Consider the following 19,588-nt stretch of genomic DNA (forward strand, 5'->3'; position numbering starts at 1 on the left):
TATTATTCTCTCTCTTTTGTTCAGCTTCATAGCTCTCCATTATTTTGTCTTCTATGTCACTAATTTGCTCCTCTGCTTCTTCCAACCTGTTGTTTATTGACTCAAACCTGTTTTCAACGTCATTTATTATATTCTTTATCTCAGATTGATTCTTTTCTTCTGTTTTAGCTCAGTGGTAAGAGTCTCCATGATGTCTTCTATTCTTTTCTCAAGCCCAGTGAGTATGCTTATGATTATTGCTTTAAATTCCCCATCAGGCATGTTACTTATATCTGCTTCGCTTATACCTTTCACCTAGTGATCTTACCTAGTTCTTTCATTTGGGATAAATTCCTCTGCCTTGACGTTTTATCTATGTCTCTGCCTTCTTTGTGTTAGAAAAGCCTGTTATGTTTCCTGCTCTTGAAAATAACGGCTTTATGAAGAGGAGGTCCAGGGCCTGGATCTTCAGGGAATGTTTCTGTTGTATGCCGTGCATGCTCTGCTCTTGTGTTTTGTCTGCTCTATCCTTCAGGCCGGTTGTCTGCAGAGACTCCCCTTAACTGCTGTGGGCAGTGCTTGGTTCCTGGCCTGAATGTGTTAAGTTTTAATTAAGTGTGCTCTGGTCTGCTTGACAAATGACACCTGATACTAATTCCATAGGAAATGAGGCCCTGCAGAACTCTCTGATCAGATGTGATTGGGGCAGGGGTTTGTGCTGGTCCTTTGAAGGAATGGCTTGCTGCGCTGGGACTGAGGATAGCTTGAATGAATAGTGTGGTCCTGACAGAGCACAGGGGCATGGGGACTCTGTGTAATCAAGTTAGGCAGCCAGTGTTAGTGCTGCACTGCTTTCTGCAAGTGGCTTTGCGTTTGTGCTGGGGGAGGGGGAAGGAAATGGTGCTGGTCAGATCCTTTATGCCCAGAGAGGTGACTCTGAACACTTGCTCTCAGTGCAGTGCTTCCAGAAAACCAAATAATCTCTCCCCTGTGTGCCTCGGGTGATTTTCAGTTTGCTATTCCCATGCTGTCTATCCCCCCACATTGTTTTCCTGCCTTCTCTTCTCTAAGAGCAGCACAGTGCCCTCCAGGCTCTATCTCAGCCAAGCCTGCTTGATGTGAAATGTTGGGGTTCAGGAGCAAACAGTCAAGAAAGAATTCTTGAGATGTCTTTGCTGCAAAAAGTGTGGTTTTATTAAAGCAAGTGTACAAAACCCGTGGGTAGAAAAAGCTGCACTGGAGTTGTGAGGAGTGACTAATTATATACTTTCAAGTTGCAAGGGGATTAGGAATAGTGTAAGTCTCTAAGGAAGCAAGGTTTCCAGGACCTTGAGGGGCTGTTGTTAGGAAAAGGTCATTTACTACTGTCTAGTAAAAGGTTAGTCATGAGACGCTTCACATGCATATCAATTCGGCCATATGATTGGAGGATGATTGCTAACATATATCTTGGAGGGTGGGGGTGGGTAGAGATAAAAGAAGTTTCCAAAGGGATTTTTATAGGATCTTGGAGATGGGGCTAATATCAAGCTAAGGTTGCCTTTTGCCTCTAGCAAAGTGTTAATGTGAAGGCAAATAAGCATCTTGAGGAATATCACTCTGCCTGTCTCAAGTACTTGTAAGTACTTGGCTGTACTTGGGCTGCAAGTTGTAAGGAACTTTTTTTTCTCCCTGCACCATCACCCCCACTTTGGCCTTTGGTCTCCACATCATGCTGACCTTTAAAACTCCTGGCTTTACTACCATCTGGTCCTGAATTCACATCGACCCTTCACCTGTTTGGCTTTGTCTCTTCCACAAAAGATGAGATTTTGGGGGGATGGTTGTCAGTTTCCCAGAGTGTGGTGCTTTAATAGGTGGATCATTTATGATGTGTGGTTCCCTCTGATTCAGGTGAGGAAAATACCATTCTGACACTCTCCCAGAGGTAGTACTCTCATAAGGGCTTTTAATAAACAAGAAAGAGATGTGAGTAGGTCCCAAGAGCTCCCATGGCTGAAGATTCAAGGGTCCAGGCCCTAAAGGTAAATTGTCTCAAGACCGCATAGAGATCAGCACAGATGCTTTCCAGGAGGGATGACATTAAGTTCTCTGAGCAGTAGCTCCTCAATGTCACGTATACCAGCAAGCAATCTTCCTGGAGCAAGACAACATTGCTTGATTTCAGAAAGAATTTAAGACTGCTTGTAGGGACTACAAGGAGGGAGTCCACATGTGAGAAGTCCTCCTGCAATCACTTCAATCATCTCAAGGACTTCCTATATATCTGAGTCAATGGGTTCGTGTCCACTTGTTCCATTCTTCCTTATGATGCTGTGGAGACTGAGTATGACCCAGCCCTAACAATAAGCTCCTCTCCAGGACCCCAACAGAAGCAGAACAATTGCTGCTGCTGCTGCTGTTCCTCTTGGTGGGGAGAAGGGAGCATGGACCTGGGAACCATTAGGTCCAGGACAGGGTGCCATTAAGGCAAATCCTTCCAGCAGGAATAGCTAGTTAGCAAATTCACTGAGTACTCCTCTATTTACATTTGTGTGCTCAGGAACTTTCCACATTATGCCTTCAAAATAGGTGTCAACCCACGATTGTGCAGACGGGCCCATTTCTACCTTGTGACATAGATGATATAGAATTAAAAAATACACAATTGGCCTTGAAAATGGAAATAGAAGCAGAACCATTATTCATGAGTTTACAGTTTGTTCTTTGCTGTTCAGATTTCACATTTCACACACAGCATCTACCACAAGATGGACTTTATTATGCAAGAAGAAGAAGAAGAATGAAATTAGAAGTCACAAATCATGGCTTAACTACCTCACTAGTTACCTGACTTCAGACCCATTACTTACTCACTGAGAACCCATGGGTTGTTTGCCTGTTTTCTGTCCAGAAGCAGGCCTGTACCCTCAGGGCTCTATCCCAGCCAAACCTGTTGAAGCCAAAACTTCAGTCTTTAAGCCCCACTGGCTACAAGAACTCAAGAAATTCGGCTTGTTTTCCAAGCCAATGTCTTTGGGGAAATGTTCTTCTTCTGCCTTCTCCTGTGTGCTCCTCTCTCTCTCTCTCTTTCTGCCTCTCTCTCTCTGTTTCTCTCATCTTTCTCTCTCTCTCACCCTTCTCCACAACCATGACTCCCTCCTCTCTGAAGCACCTATGATCCATTTCTCTCCTAAACCACATTTCTGCTTTTCCTACCATCGTTAATGTGGCCTTTTCTCTCTTTAGTTGTGGAGTTTATTCTGACAGCCTTCAGGTTGATTTCTGGGGTATTTAGAATGATTTGATAGTTATCTAAATGTGTTCATGGGATCAGGCAAGCCTAGGGTCCTCCTATTCCACTGCCATCGTTCCCCAGCTGTCTACCCACCCTTGATCAGACTCTCAACTGAGAAATGATCAAAATATAAGGCATTAAGCACATCTAATGGCTAACACTCTGAAATTATTTTTTCTTTTTCCTTTTTTAAATTGACATCCAAATTAGCGTATAGTGCCACAATGATTTCAGGAGTAGATTCCTTAGTGCCCCTTACCCATTTATCCCATCCCCCCTCCCACAACCCCTCCTGTAACCCTCAGTTTGTTCTCCATATTTATGAGTTTCTTCTGTTTTGTCCCCCTTCCTGTTTTTATATTATTTTTGTTACACTTCCCTTATGTTCATCTGTTTTGTCTCTTAAAGTCCTCACATGAGTGAAGTCATATGATTTTTGCCTTTCTCTGACTGACTGATTTCACTTAGCATGATACCCTCCAATTCCATCCACGTCGTTGCAAATGGCAAGATTTCATTCTTTTTGATTGCCAAGTAAGACTCCATTGTATATATATACCACATCTTCCTTCTCCATTCATCCATCGATGGACATTTGGGCTCTTTCCATACTTTGGCTATTGTTGATAGTGCTGCTATAAACATGGGGGTGCATGTGTCCCTTTGAAACAGCACACTTGAGGGGCGCCTGGGTGGCGCAGTCGGTTAAGCGTCCGACTTCAGCCAAGTCACGATCTCGCGGTCCGTGAGTTCGAGCCCCGCGTCGGGCTCTGGGCTGATGGCTCGGAGCCTGGAGCCTGTTTCCGATTCTGTGTCTCCCTCTCTCTCTGCCCCTCCCCCGTTCATACTCTGTCTCTCTCTGTCCCAAAAATAAATAAACGTTGAAAAAAAAAATTTTTGAAACAGCACACTTGTATCCGTTGAATAAATGCCTAGCAGTGCAATTGCTGGGTCGTAGTTCTATTTTTAGTTTTTTGATGAACCTCCATACTGTTTTCCAGAGTGGCTGCACCAGCTTGCATTCCTGCCAACAATGCAGAAGAGATCTTCTTTCTCTGCATCCTCGCCAACATCTGTTGTTGCCTGAATTGTTAATGTGAGCCAGTCTGACAGGTATGAGGTGGTATCTCATTGTGGTTTTGATTTGTATTTCCCTCATGATGAGTGATGTTGAGCATTTTTTCATGTGCTGGTTGGCCATCTGGATGTCTTCTTTGGAGAAGTGTCTATTCATATCTTTTGCCCATTTCTTCACTGGATTATTTTTTTGGGGGGGTATTGAGTTTGATAAGTTCTTTATAGATTTTGGATACTAACCCTTTACCTGATATGTCATTTGCAAATATCTTCTCCCATTCTGTCGATTGCCTTTTAGTTTTGCTGATGGTTTCCTTTGTTGTGCAGAAGGTTTTTATTTTGATGAGGTCCCAGTAGTTCATTTTTGCTTTTGTTTCCCTTGCCTCCAGAGCCGTGTTGCATAAGAAGTTGCTGTGGCCAAGATCAAAGAGGTTTTTGCCTGCTTTCTCCTCAAGGATTTTGATGGTTTCCTGTCACGTTCAGGTCTTTCATCCATTTTGAGTTTATTTTTGTGTATGGTGTAAGAAAGTGGTCCAGGTTCATTCTTCTGCATGGTGCTATCCAGTTTCCCAGCACCACTTACTGAAAAGACTGTCTTTATTCCATTGGATGTTCTTTCCTGCTTTGTCAAAGATGAGTTGGCCATACATTTGTGGGTCCATTTCTGGGTTCTCTATTCTGTTCCATTGATCTGAGTGTCTGTTCTCGTGCCAGTACCATACTGTCTTGATGATTACAGCTTTGTAGTATAGCTTGAAGTCTGGGATTGTGATGCCTCCTGCTTTGGCTTTCTTTTTCAAGATTGCTTTGGCTATTCGGGGTCTTTTCTGGTTCCATACAAATTTTAGGATTATTTGTTCTAGCTCTGTGAAGAATGCTGGTGTTATTTTGATAGGGATTGCATTGAATATGTAGATTACTTTGGGTAGTATCGACATTTTAACAATATTTGTTCTTCCTATCCAGGAGCATGGAATCTTTTTCCATTTATTTGTGTCTTCTTCAATTCTTTCATAGGTTTTCTATAGTTTTTAGTGTATAGATTTTTCACCTCTTTTGTTAGATTTATTTGTAGGTATTTTATGGTTTGCAGTGCAATTGTAAATGGGATCAATTCCTTGATTTCTCTTTCTGTTGCTTCATTTTTGGTGTATAGAAATACAACTATTTTCTGTGCATTGATTTTATATCCTGCAACTTTGCTGAATTCATGAATCAGTGCTAACAGTTTTTTGGTGGAATCTTTAGGGTTTTCCATATAGAGTATAAGGTCATCTGCGAACAGTGAAAGTTTGACCTCCTCCTGGCCGATTTGGATGCCTTTTATTTCTTTGTGTTTTCTGATTGCAGAGGCTAAGACTTCCAATACTATGTTGAATAACAGTGGTGAGAGTGGACATCCCTGTCTTGTTCCTGACCTTAGGGGGAAAGCTCTCAGTTTTTCCCCATTATAATATTAGCATTGGGTCATTCATATATGGGTTTTATGATCTTGAGGTATGCTCCTTCTATCCCTACTTTCTTGAGGGTTTTTATCAAGAAAGGATGCTGTATTTTGTCAAATGCTTTCTCTGCATCTATTGAGAGGCTAATATAGTTCTTGTCCTTTCTTTTATTGATGTGATGAATCACATTAATTGTTTTGAAGATATTGAACCAGCCCTGCATCCCAGGTATAAATCCCACTTGGTCATGGTGAATAATTTTTTTAATGTATTGTTGGATCCAGTGGGCTAATATCTTGTTGAAGATTTTTGTATCCATGTTCATCAGGGAAACTGGTCTATAGCTCTCCTTTTTAGTGGGGTCTCTGTCTGGTTTTGGAATCAAGGTAATACTGGCTTCATAGAAAGAGTTTGGAAGTTTTCTTCCATTTCTATTTTTTGGAACAGTTTTAAGAGAATAGGTGTTAACTTTTCCTTAAATGTTTGGTAGAATTCCCCTGGAAAGCTATCTGGCCCTGGACTCTTGTTTTTTGACAGACTTTTGATTACTAATTCGATTTCCTTACTGGTTATGGGTTTATTCAAATTTTCTATTTCTTCCTGTTTCAGTTTTGGTAGTGTATATGTTTCTAGGAATTTGTCCATTTCTTACAGATTGCCCATTTTTTGGCATATAATTGCTCATAATATTCTCTTATTATTGTTTTTATTTCTGCTGTGTTGGTTGTGATCTCTCCTCTTTCATTCTTGATTTTATTTATTTGGGTTCTTTCCTTTTTCTTTTTGATTAGACTGACTAGTGGTTTATCAATTTTGTTAATTCTTTCAAAGAAGCAGCTTCTGGTTTCATTGATCTGGCCTATTTTTGTTTTGTTTTTTTTTTGGTTTCGATAGCATTAATTTCTGCTGTACTCTTTGTTATTTCCCATCTTCTGCTGGTTTTGGGTTTATTTGCTGTTCTTTTTCCAGCTCCTTAAGGCGTAAGGTTAGGTTGTGTATGTGAGATTTTTCTTCCTTCCTTAGCAAAGCCTGGATTGCTATATACTTTCCTCTTATGACTGCCTTTGCTGCGTCCCAGAGGTTTTGGGTTGTGGTCTATCATTTTCATTGACTTCCATATACTTTTTAATTCCTCTTTAACTTCTTGGTTAGCCCATTCATTCTTTAGTAGGATGTTTTTCAGTCTCCAAGTATTTGTTACCTTTCCAAATTTTTTCTTGTGATTGATTTTGAGTTTCATAACGTTGTGGTCTGAAAATATGCACGGTATGATCTCGATATTTTTGTACTTACTTAGGGCTGATTTGTGTCCCAGTATATGGTCTATTCTGGAGAACATTACATGTGCACTGGAGAAGAATGTGTATTCTGCTGCTTTAGGATGAAATGTTCTGAATATATCTGTTAAGTCCATCTGGTCCAGTGTGTCATTCAACGCCATTGTTTCCTTGTTGATTTTTTGATTAGATGATCTGTCCATTGCTGTGAGTGGGGTGTTGAAGTCTCCTACTATTATGGTATTATTATCAATGAGTTTCTTTATGTTTGTGATTAATTGATTTATATATTTGCGTGCTTTCACATTTGGCACATAAATGTTTACAATTGTTAGGTTTTCATGGTGGATAGACCCCTTGATTATGATATAATGCCCTTCTGCATCTCTTGATACAGTCTTTATTTTAAAGTCTACATCGTCTGATACAAGTATGGCTACTTCGGCTTTCTTTTGTTGACCATTAGCATGATAGATGGTTTCCATCCTCTTATTTTCAATCTGAAGGTGTCTTTAGGTCTAAAGTGGGTCTCTTGTAAACAGCATATCTACAGATCTTGTTTTCTTATCCATTCTGTTCCCCTATGTCTTTTGATTGGAGCATTGAGTCCATTGACGTTTAGAGTGAGTACTGAAAGATATGAATTTATTGCTATTATGATGCTTGTAGAATTGGATTTCTGGTGGTGTTCTGTAGTCCTTTCTAATCTTTGTTGCTTTTGGTATTTATATGTATACATATATATTTTCATCTTTTCTCCCTTCAGAGAGTCCCCCTTAAAATTTCTTGCAGGGCTGGTTTAGTGGTCACAAACTCCTTTAGTTTTTGTTTGTCTGGGAAACTTTTTATCTCTCCTTCTATTTTGAATGACAGCCTTGCTGGATAAAGAATTCTTGGCTGCACATTTTTCTGATTCAGCACACTGAATATATCCTGCCACTCCTTTCTAGCCTGCCAAGTTTCTGTGGATAGGTCTGCTGCAAACCTCATCTGTCTTCCCTTGTAGGTTAGGGACTTTTTTTCCCTTGCTGCTTTCATGATTCTCTCCTTGCCTGAGTATTTTGTGAATTTGACTATAATATGCCTTGTTGATGGTTTTTGTTGAATCTAATGGGGGTCATCTGTGCTCCCTGGATTTTGATGTCTGCGTCTTTCCCCAGGTTAGGAAAGTTTTCCACTATGATTTCCTCATGTAACCCTTCTACCCCTATTTCTCTCTCTTCCTCTTCTGGGACCCCTATGATTCTGATGTTGTTCCTTTTTAATGAGTCACTGATTTCTCTAATTCTTAAATCGTTCTCTTTTGCCTTCATCTCCATCTTTTTTTCTGCTTCGTTATTCTCTATACATTTGTCCTCTATATCGCTGATTCTCTGTTCTGTCTCATCCAACCTTGCCGCCGCAGGATCCATCCATGATTACAGCTCACTTATAGCATTTTAAATTTCATTCTATTTTTTACTTCTTTTAACTCTGCAGAAAGGGATTCTAATCTATTTTCAACTCCTGCTAGTATTCTTATTATCGTGATTCTAAATTCTGGTTTAGACATCTTGCTTGTATCTGTGTTGGTTAAATCCCTGGCTGTCGTTTCTTCATGCTCTTTCTTTTGGTGTGAATTCCTTCATTTTGTCATTTTGAAGGGAGAAAAGGAATTAATGAGGTAGAAAAATTAAAGTAAAAAAATTAAAATTAAAAAAATATTAAAATTAAAAAATTAAACACACACACACAAATTGAATAAATGATGCTAGATTCTAGGTGTGTTTTGTCTGGGTGTTGAAAGTGGTTTGACAGTTTAGAGAAAAAAAGGGGGGGAGAAAAAAATTTAAAAAATTTAAAAAATTAAAAAAAGGAAATTGAGAATTTGAAAAATGAACACCCTGAAGTAGACTAAAATGAGAAGATAGGAGTAGTAAAATAGAATTTGAAAAACTTACACAAAAGTAAAGAATAAAGTAGAAAAAATTAAGGAAAATTAATAAAAATTAAAAGTAAATATGAATCTTTACTTTTTCTGTATTCAAGAAAGAGAAAAGAAATGAAAAAGAGAAAAAAGATTAAAATGAGAGAAAAAAGGAAATCGTTTGAAAATTTGAAAGAGTGAATACACTGTAGTAGACTAAAATAAAATGATGGAAGGAAATAGAGTTTGAAAAAATTTACATAAAAGCAAAAAATATAGTAAAAAAATTCAAGAAAAATATTTTAATAGAAATTGAAAGTAAAAATAAAGTTTTTCTCTTTCTGCATTCAAGAAAAAGAAAAGAAACAAAAAAGAGAAAAAAAGAAAAAGAAAGAAAAAAGATCATTTAAAAATTTGAAAAGGTGAATACAGTGAAGTAGACTAAAATGAAATGATGGAAGTAAAATAGAATTTGAAAAAGTTTACACGAAAGTAAAAAATATAGTAATAAAAATGAAAGAAAAATATTTTTAATAAAAATGAGTTTTTTCTCTTTCTGTATTCAAGAAAAAGAAAAGAAGTGTCAAAGAGAAAAAAAAAGAGCAAAAGAAAATTGGATAGATGGACCTGCTAACAGATTGAAGTAGCACTGAAATTATTTCGTTTTCCCCTAGAAGTCAGTCTATGTAGCGCTTTATACTCCATAAACCAAGTCGGCCTTGAGACTTGTGTGTTTTTTTTTTTTTTAGAAATTTTATTTTATTTTATTTTTTTTAATATATGAAATTTATTGTCAAATTGGTTTCCATACAACACCCAGTGCTCATCCCAAAAGGTGCCCTCCTCAATACCCATCACCCACCCTCCCTTCCCTCCCACCCCCCATCAACCCTCAGTTTGTTCTCAGTTTTTAACAGTCTCTTATGCTTTGTCTCTCTCCCACTCTAACCTCTTTTTTTTTTTTTTCCTTCCCCTCCCCCATGGGGAGACTTGTGTTCTTGAGAGCGAAGTTGGCCCAGTTGGGCAGGGCTCAGTGTAACGTTTGTGTTCTCCACTAGATGGCGCTGCTAGCCTACTGGGGTGGATTGTTGCTGCGCTTGTAGGTGCGTATGTGCATGTGCGGGAGCAATGAAAATGGCTCCCCCCAGCTGCACAGTCTGTTCTCCTGAATCAGCAATCACGCATCTGTTTTCTGCCTTCAGCTTTCATCCACTCCCTGCTTTTTCGTTCTCCGTGACCAGGCCCCAGGCAGTATCTCTCTCCCAAGTTTTTTCTCAGTTGCAGCTGTTTTCCCTGGCCCTTTACTTCTGAAGGACTGCGGCTTTGCCCTGTTCCACCCTTCTGCGGGAGGATCTCACCGAGCATTGGCTGGATGAGCAATGGCCGAATATTGGCTGCACCCAGGAATGTTTGCTGGACCCTGCTACTGCCAGTGCCCTGAGACTATGGCCAGATGTCAGCCCACCCCAGAAAAAGTTGGCGAGATAGTGTAGCAGCAGCTTTTCAGGGATTATGGAAAATCACAACACACATCTGGCACCAGGCTTCACCCTTAATGACCTTGTTCCAGCACCAGCGAATGTGGCCATTCTCTGGGGTCTGCTGGGACCAGGTGGCTTCAACAGTCTCTACCAAATGTACTTCCAGCAGTGCAACCACATTTCCAGACCCCACTCTGCTCCTGGGGATTCACCCTTCCCACCAGAGCACCGCCAGTATTGAGCTGCGGAGTTGCAGACTTTGCGCTCCCCTTGTTTACAGTCTTAATGGAATTTAAACCCTCTCCTTTCTCCTTTCTCCCTTTTTAGTTTAGTCGCTGCAGCTGTTTCCAATTTTCCACTTTCTCTCCAGTTGCTTTTGGGGAGGGGTGCTTTTCCCATATTCTACCCCCCCATCTCTGTCCTGTCTCCTCTCACAAAAGCACCTCCCTTCCTGCACCTCCTCGCTCCCCAAGTTCACTTCTCCGTGCCGCATACCTGCTGAATTCTGTGGTTCAGGTTGTGCAGATTGTTGTGTTGATCCTGCAGTCAGTTTTCTAGGTGTGTAGGATGGTTTAGTGTTGGTCTGGCTGTATTTCATGGACGTGAGACACACAAAAAACTCTGAAATTCTTGAAGAATTAAGGAGAAGTACCTGATCACAGACTCATTTACATATTCCTAACCAGGGGAGCAGAAACCTGCCAAAAGGGGTGAATCCTGAATCATGAAAACCTCCTGATAAGTCCTTTCTAACTCATGATGCAAATTTAGTAGAGCTGATCAATGAGATATCTTAATTTTGTTTGCAAAAACTTAGAGGCATGGTTAGATTTCTTTCATAGCCTGAAACAAAAGGTTGCTTCAGATTCCATAGGTTACCCACTCTCCCTTAGCAGTGACCTGGGAGATACAGATAAGGGTGTTATCTTTCTGGACCAATGCCAGAGTAAAGGAAAGGAAAAGAAGGAGAAAGTGTTTTATGTTTAGTTAAAGTATGAAGTCTTGACTCATTGTCTTGCATGGAAGCAGTCTGCCATGAAGTTAGCTACTTTATCTTCCTCATCAATCTGATTTAGAAGTCTCTAGCATCTGTATGGGACTTCTTGGGTATGTGATGTGTGCCCAAGGCTCAGTACCTGCTGTTTTTGCAGCAGTGTCTGTCATCAGGAACACTTGATATGGTCCCTTTCAATAAGGTTCAAAGATTTTTCTCTGATGACATTTCCAGAAATACCCAATCACTGTGGGGAATAAGCTTAGGAATTCCCTGAGCTTGCACTAATGGATTAACAAGGCATAAAGAATTAGAAAGCCACAGGATGAACACACCCAAGTTTGGATAAACAAGACTAGATAAACAGGGCAAAGGCCCTCAGCATAGGACAATGTTATAGGAATAGAAAAACCTCAGAATGAAAGCATCAAAAATGAGGTAAACAAGATTAGGTATTCAGGGCAGAAACGCTCCCCCCACCCCCAACTTAGTACAATAACAGAAAGCTGCTTTCACAGTATGGAAGGACAAAAACAGGAAAACAGGACTTTAGACCACAGCAGGGCGAAGTTGCCCAGAGCAGAGCTAATTAGCAAAAGAAAGGCAATTAGCCTCTGAGGTAGAATGCTCTTTCTTGTCCCCTAGACTAGTTTAGGTAAACAGGGGTGATGCCTCATGTTTGCGGTAAATAACCTTCCACCCAGCACCAGAATTTTGTTTTGTATCGACCCAAACCCCTAACACCGCATGTCTCCAAAACCCCCTTTCCCCCCGCCCATGAGTTAATGTTCATGTTTCATTGTCTCTTTGTGCACGCCCATCACGCTTGTAAGACTTCTGATCTTAATAAAAATGGAGCAAGGACCCTTAGTCGGGGCTCTTGTCTCCTCCTGGACACTAGCCCCTCTCCCATTTTAATCCTGCATCCGCTCTCTTGCTGGACAAGAGACAAATTCAGACCCAGAGTCTGTGACAAATCACCAGACTCTAGACTTGACCAACAGGATCTTTGAACTGGAATCAGGATGGCTTCTTTATCCTGTTGACGATAGGCTTTAACATAAGACTTTAGGGACTTACTGGTCATATATTAGTATGAGATAAGGGATCAGCAGAAAGTTGTATACCAGTACACATTGATTTGCTAGTGACTGTCTCTTGTGGAGTTAATGTTTCATAAAGGGAGTACTGTGAATAGTCACCGAGGCCAGAGGCAACACCTTAGACAAAGGGAGCCTAGTAGTTTCATCACATTTAGAGATAAATTTGAGGAGCCCATTAGTTCTTTCAATCTTTTCTGATAAAAGAAATTTGCAAAGCTTTCATTAAAGCTTGTACGATTTGCCCAGTGAAGAAGGTGCCTCAATCCTTGGAGATTATAGAAGGTATGCCCTAGTTGGGAAATCTGTTTTCTCACAGTTCCTTTGCTACTTTGAGGGCATCAAGCTTGCAGCAGGGAAATGCTTCAACGCACGCAGAAGACATAAAAACAATAAGAAGAACATACTGATCGTCCATAATAGGTGTCAATTGAATGAAATTCAGCTGCGGGTATTCAGAGGATCCAGGGGAAAGCCTCTGGGAACAAAACCAGTTTTTCAAGGATTATGGACCTGACAATTCAGATATTGCTGGTAGACTGCTTTTGCAATATTATAGAAGTCTCCCCACCACTGCCTACTTATAATTTGAGTTATCTTAAATGCCCTGTTGTGGTTGAAGGAATGTAAAAACCAAAAAAATTGGGTTTGCCAGGGAGCCAGAAAGAATAAAACAGGTGTTTGGTTTTCTAATAGCCATGACTATTAGTTTAATTTCCAGTCATTGTTTATCCACTTTAATGTGTCTGATTCAGGAGCCAACTATTGTCATGCTACAAGGACATCAGGGTTAAACTCTGTTAATGAGGAGTCATGTTTTGCAGAAGAGGAATGGACTTTATCCACATGTGCCATAGTCTTGTAAATACATTTTAAAAAAATTACTTTAACAAATCCTTTGGAATATCCCAGGTCAAAAAAACTTCATATAGAATTTGATTTTTGGAAGTTTGTCAAAAATATCAAAACAGGTTTTAATATTTTTTTTTGACGTTTAATCATCTTTGAGAGATGGAGACAGAGCATCAGTGGAGAGGGGCAGAGAGAGAGGGAGACACAGAATCAGATGCAGGCTCCAGGCTCTGAGCTGGCACCACAAAGCCAGACTTGGGGTTTGAACTCATGAACCGCGAGATCATGATCTGAGCCAAAATAGGATGCTTAACTGACTGAGCCACCCAGGTGCCCCTCAAAATGGGTTTTAAAGCACTTGTCTAAATAGGATCACAGATTATTATGAAATTTAATATTTAAAGGATAAAGAAAGTTTTATAAAATTTTATAATTATATAATCTTATTAGGATTGGTAAAGAAATAAGTAGAATTGCTTTCAGAGTTGTATTTCTAGTTTTCTAGTAAATATTCATAAGATAAGGAAAGTTGCTTTCAATTTTTTCAAACAATGGTTGTAACTTAAATGGCATCATGGGCTGATCCACCTATTCAACTATAGTATCCTCAACCTGCCTCTTTCCCTCTGGGTCATAGTTTTAATTTTAAATATTTCTGGCAGTATCGAGTAACCCCCGTTGGGTATAAGAAGAGTCTCCAGAGGGCGTGAAGGACATTGCCATCCCCAAATCCAGAGTCATTTACAATGGCAGCCAAAAGAAAGAACCAACAACCTGGACGTTCCGAGCAGGAAGAAAGCCAAGCTCAGTTCCACAAAACAAGTGAGAAGACAAGTGAGAAAACAAGTGAGAAGGCAATATCTATCTCGGGGAGAGAAAAGGTAAATAACCAATGGGTCTTGATGTGGAAAAGAAGAGACAATAGGAATTGTCAAGTGTCAATTGTCAATTTTATTCTCCTCTCTTTGATGGTGTTTTGGGAGTGATCATGGGGTTCTTGATATCTTTGGTGCAGAAAGGTGATTTTATTAAAGCACAGGGACAGGACCTGTGGACAGAAAAAGCTGCACTGGGGTTGTGAGGAGTGACTGATTATATACTGTGGATTTGGGGAGGTAAAGGCAAAAGGGAGGCCTCCAGAAGAACTTTGATATACTAAAGAGGACTCCTAAGATACCTGAGGCCTTGCTATTGTCAAGGTAAGGTTGTTTTTCAAGTAAGGCATTAACATTAGGACAGGAGGAAGTTCCCGGAGAAGTGTTAAACTCTGTATTTGCCTCAAGTATTTGTCAATGGGCTGCAGGTTATAAGGATATTTAATTTCACCTGCCATTTCCTTCTTGCCTTTGTTCCCCACACCACTATGGAGAGGAGGGTGGTATTAGATGTTCCAGGAAACTGAGTCTACAAGTTTCTGGAGATGAGGCTATTGATAAGATTGCCTTTTTCTTGTAATTTAATAAGATACTTGTAAACTGATGGAGACTCAGGTCCTGCAGGACTGTGATCTCTGTCAGTTAACCATTTGTTTTCTTTCCTTTCCTTTGTTCTTAGGCAGCCAGGCATGCCTGAGGGATAACCCACTGGGGGGTCGGGGGAGTATGCTAGCTTGTACTTTGCCTTCAGCTTGCTTTATGCTCCCTCCTCATCTTTACTGGGCACTACAGGTAGAGATTCAGAAGAAACTGTTAAGAATTATCACACTTTGCTGGCTGCCAGTTTTTCCAGGCTATATTCTGCCTTCTCTGGCATTTACCAGTCTGTTTAAGGGAGTTAAACCAGACTGTTTAAGTGAATAAAATTGCAGTTTACCAGAAAATCTCTGTTTCTTCGACTCTGGGAGGGGCCCAGATCGGGGCCCCCCTTTGAAGGTAGATATGAGGTTGTCTGAGAGACCATTAATGTGGTGGGGGCTTTTAGTTACAGTTGTGTAGTCTTTTCAGAGTGGAAAACAATTCAGGAGAATTGGCAGAATGAACACTCAGAGGAGAAAAGAGGAGAACAGTAGGAGTTCCATCCGTCTCGGAGTCTTTTGTTTTAGGTACCTCTTAAGATCTTTAATTTTTTATTTGCCTTTTGCAGTGAATCTTTCAGTGAAACTGTTTTGGAATTTTGAGTCCTTTTTAGGCTTCTGCTTGCCAACTAAAACATGTATCACATTTTGTTTAATTTGGGAACTCTTGCTTTCAAGTGAACTTCTTAAATCATCTTATCTAATTGGACCATTCCCTGCAATGGCCATTGTATTTCTGGGTTGCAGTTCCCCTGAGAGCTGGCAGCAGTTTGGTAGTGATGTTGTGGTAGGGTCTCCTTGTTATGCCCAGAATTCGTGACCCCCAAAGACCACCAGGGAGCCGAGTCCGATGCAAAAGCAAAAGAGCCTTTATTTGAGCTAGCTCGAGCTCAGTCCCCTACCTGCACTGATGCAGCAGTGAGATGCCGGTGAGAGAGAGTGAGTTTCAAAAGCACAAAGGTTTTATAGGGGTCTAGGGGCAGTTGGTGAGGTAATGGCTGTGGCCTCAGCCAATTGGCTGGGGAAGGGTTGTGGCCTCGGCTGATTGGCTGGGGAAGGGTCGGAGTCCTGTTAGGCAGGTCGCTGGGTGTGTTTTGATCGGGAAGTTTGAATGGGTGAGTGGGAGGTTACTCAAGGGGAGGAGGCGTGGTCTGAGGTTTCTGCGATTTTCCCGGAAAGGGGCTATGTCAGGGATATAATGTCACTCAAGGTGGAGGACACGTATGTCTGCTCTTTCACCCTCTCTAAGGAAAGAGAAAAAAAAAAAACACCTCAAGGCAACCTTGCTATTCACTTACTTGACAACATCCCTCATGACCTTGTAACATGAGAACACTTCATCAGACTGCGGGTTTGTGTGTTACCATATATGGGAGACAAAGAAGAAAACAATATATAAAATACTACGCCACGTGGCATTCAGGGCTCAGTTCTTTGGGTACGAACCCAACTTAGCGGTGCCAGCAGAAATAAAGTTCCTTCCTGGTAAGAAAAGTCTCGGTGTCAAGACTCTGTGTGAGAATCCTGCTACGATGTGGGAAACAAAGGCAGAAAAAAAAAATAGAAGATAAAATTAAGTTTCCTTATAACCTGCAGCCCCTTGACAAATACCTGAAGCAGGCAGAGTAAAATATTTCTCCAGGAACACTCTACTGTCTTAATTGTTAATGCTTTCTAGAGGGAAAAACAACCTTAGGTTGACAATAGCTAGACCTCCAGTATCCTGTGAGTCTTCTTTAGCTATGAAAATCGCTTTGGAAACTTCTCCTTGACTTTACCTCCCCCACCTCCCAAGAATATAATCAGTCTCTCCTCATGGTCCCAGGTCAGCTTTTCCTGCCTGTGAATCCTGTCCCTGTGCTTTAATAAAATCACCTTTCTTTTTTTGCACCAAAGACATCTTAAGAATTCTTTTTTGGCCGTCAGTTCCAGCCCCCACCACCACTCCAAAACCCCACCTGTAGGAACCTAGCTGAACTAACCCACATTTTTGTGTAGCTATGATGTAGTTTTGTAGTGATGGTGGGGTCTGGAGTCAATAGCCAAGAAAGAATTCTTGAGACACCTTTGGTGCAAAAAGTAGATTTTATTAAAGCATGGGGACAGGACTCATGGACAGAAAAAGCTACACTGGGGTTGTGAGGAGTGACAGATCATATACTACGGGATTGGGAGGTGGGTTAGGAAAAGGGAGGTTTCCAGTAGGATTTTCCTATGATGAAGATTCATAAGATACTAGAGGTCTAGCTATTGTTGAGCTGAAGTTATTTTTCCCTCCAGTAAGGCATTAAGAGAAGACAGTCGGGAGTTTCTTGGAGGAATGTTTTACTCTGCCTATCTCAAGTATTTGTCAGTGGGCTGCAGGTTTTAAAGAAATTTATTTTCGTCTACATTTTCTTCTTGCCTTTGTTCCCCACATCACTGTGGAGGGGAGGGTGATGTTAAGGGCTGAAGGAAATTAAGTCTATTGTTTTCTAGAGATTAAGCTATTGATAAGACTGCCTTTTCCTTATAATTCACTAAGGCTTTTGCAAAGTAATGGAGATTCATGTCCTTCATGACTGTGATCTCTATTGGTTAACCATTTGTTTTTCCCTTTCTTTTGTTCTTGGGCAGAGGAATGTCACACATAGCCCACCTGAGGGGAGAGTGGGTCAAAGGATGTTAGCGTGGGCTTTGCCTTCAGCTTGCCTTTGGCTCCTTCATCAGCTATATCTAGCTGCAAATGGGATGCAACTAACATTTCTATCTAGCTGTATTTTGGGACCCTTAACCTGACAGACACCAAGCCAAATTCCTCAAGACACAAAATAAGCTTAGTAAAATTTTGTCATTTTGTTAGATATTTGCAACTTCTAGGACTACAGTTCTTAGACATAAAATAAGCAGATGTGCTAGAAAGTAACACACTTGACTCTTTAGAATTTAAGGATCCTGTTAGCTAAAGCCTTTGGATTTATAGGAGCCACACTAATACCTAAAAAGGGACATGTTGTAAGGTTGGGATTATGCATGTTTTACACTGTACCTCATTACACAAAAGGTTTTTTGTGGTTGGCAGGTGATCTAGTGTCAATCTAACCCATTCAGTGACCAACTTATCCTATCACAGAGTCTTCTTAAGGCACCAAGCATTCTTTTTTCAACGTTTTTATTTATTTTTGGGACAGAGAGAGACAGAGCATGAGTGGGGGAGGGGCAGAGAGAGAGGGAGACACAGAATCGGAAACAGGCTCCAGGCTCCGAGCCATCAGCCCAGAGCCTGACGCGGGGCTCGAACTCACGGACCGCGAGCCCAGAGCCCGACGCGGGGCTCGAACTCACGGACCGCGAGATCGTGACCTGGCTGAAGTCGGACGCTTAACCGACTGCGCCACCCAGGCGCCCCAAGGCAGCAAGCATTCTAACAGCCTTTAAATGTTCAACCTGTGCTCACAAATTTTTGTGGCTTGTTGGTTTCCAAGGCCCCTACTGGCAATAGTCTTTATCCACACAACACAAGACAAACATGTGTACCTTAATTATTGCCTCCTGCCTCTCAATTCTGTAGTACATGAGAGATGTGACTGCGTCCTGGCCACAAGAAGGCCCTGTGCATAGCATTGACAATTCCTGTGGAAACTTCCTGAGGTTTTCCACCTGGAAAATTGTGGCCTGAATAGGAAGGGACTTGGTTCTGTGCAGACCCGTGTGCCAGCACAGTTGGGCTCCAGGTGTAATCATCTGCCAGCTCAAGGGGACCTGCCCTGTAATGGAAAGCCAATTAGATTGGGGTGGTGAGTGCAAAAAAGAGTAGAACTCAGAACTGAGGGGCATTTATCCACAGCCCTCGGAAACACAAGAAAGACAGTGAACTCAGCAGATTTGCAAGTAGCAAGCCTGTGTTTTTTGTTGCTTCCAAATGCTGCTGGAAGTTCCCTTCAAATCCCACCACTACCCCAAGTCTGTCAAATAACAAAAATTCAATCAAGTAAATTTTAAATCATGCAGTATCACATCTAGCAAGTAGAGGAGAGCTTCAAAAGACTATGAAAAAAAAGAAAAGTTTTTAAAGATAGGGAGTGGAAAAAAGGAAATTACTAGCAAAAAATCTATTGTTTTAGGTAAGATCATTCCCCTAAGGGGAACAGAAGGGGCCTAACAGTAAATTTGATAGTGCTGACCAGAAAATTGCATGTTGACTGGTTGAAAGTTACATTTCTGGGGTGTTGAAACCACAGTTAAGTTAGGTATTAAGTCTTAATTTACTGATTTGGACCCTTAACCTAAATGACACCATTTTGAGCTTGTGGCTTTATTTTTAAAGTAGGATAAACTAGAAACTAACAAAAGGGATTCCTAGTGGAGATGGATGGGGATCAGAGTGGAAAGAAGAGTGCTGTATATAGATAGAATTATTGGAAGAGTGTGAACCTCCTCATAATATACATTTGTACAGTTCTTTTTTTTTTTTTTTTTAATTTTTTTTTTTCCAAACGTTTTTTATTTATTTTTGGGACAGAGAGAGACAGAGCATGAACGGGGGAGGGGCAGAGAGAGAGGGAGACACAGAATCGGAAACAGGCTCCAGGCTCTGAGCCATCAGCCCAGAGCCCGACGCGGGGCTCGAACTCACGGACCGCGAGATCGTGACCTGGCTGAAGTCGGACGCTTAACCGACTGCGCCACCCAGGCGCCCCTGTACAGT

At 41.0% G+C, this 19,588-nt stretch overlaps 1 long non-coding RNA gene across 2 annotated transcripts in view; it reads left to right on the forward strand.

The window, feature by feature from the left end:
- Positions 1-19,588, forward strand: part of LOC147580866 (uncharacterized) — a 278,927-nt gene that overhangs the window by 250,938 nt on the left and 8,401 nt on the right. For both annotated transcript variants that reach the window (XR_015251137.1, XR_015251136.1), the window contains exons 2-4: positions 169-217; positions 4,258-4,369; positions 14,051-14,269. This is a non-coding gene — a long non-coding RNA (uncharacterized LOC147580866). The remainder of the gene's footprint in view (positions 1-168; positions 218-4,257; positions 4,370-14,050; positions 14,270-19,588) is intronic.

Source organism: Puma concolor, chromosome B2 (assembly GCF_028749965.1).
Source record: "Puma concolor isolate L17-30 chromosome B2, mPumCon1.1.hap2, whole genome shotgun sequence".
Lineage (NCBI taxonomy): Eukaryota > Metazoa > Chordata > Mammalia > Carnivora > Felidae > Puma > Puma concolor.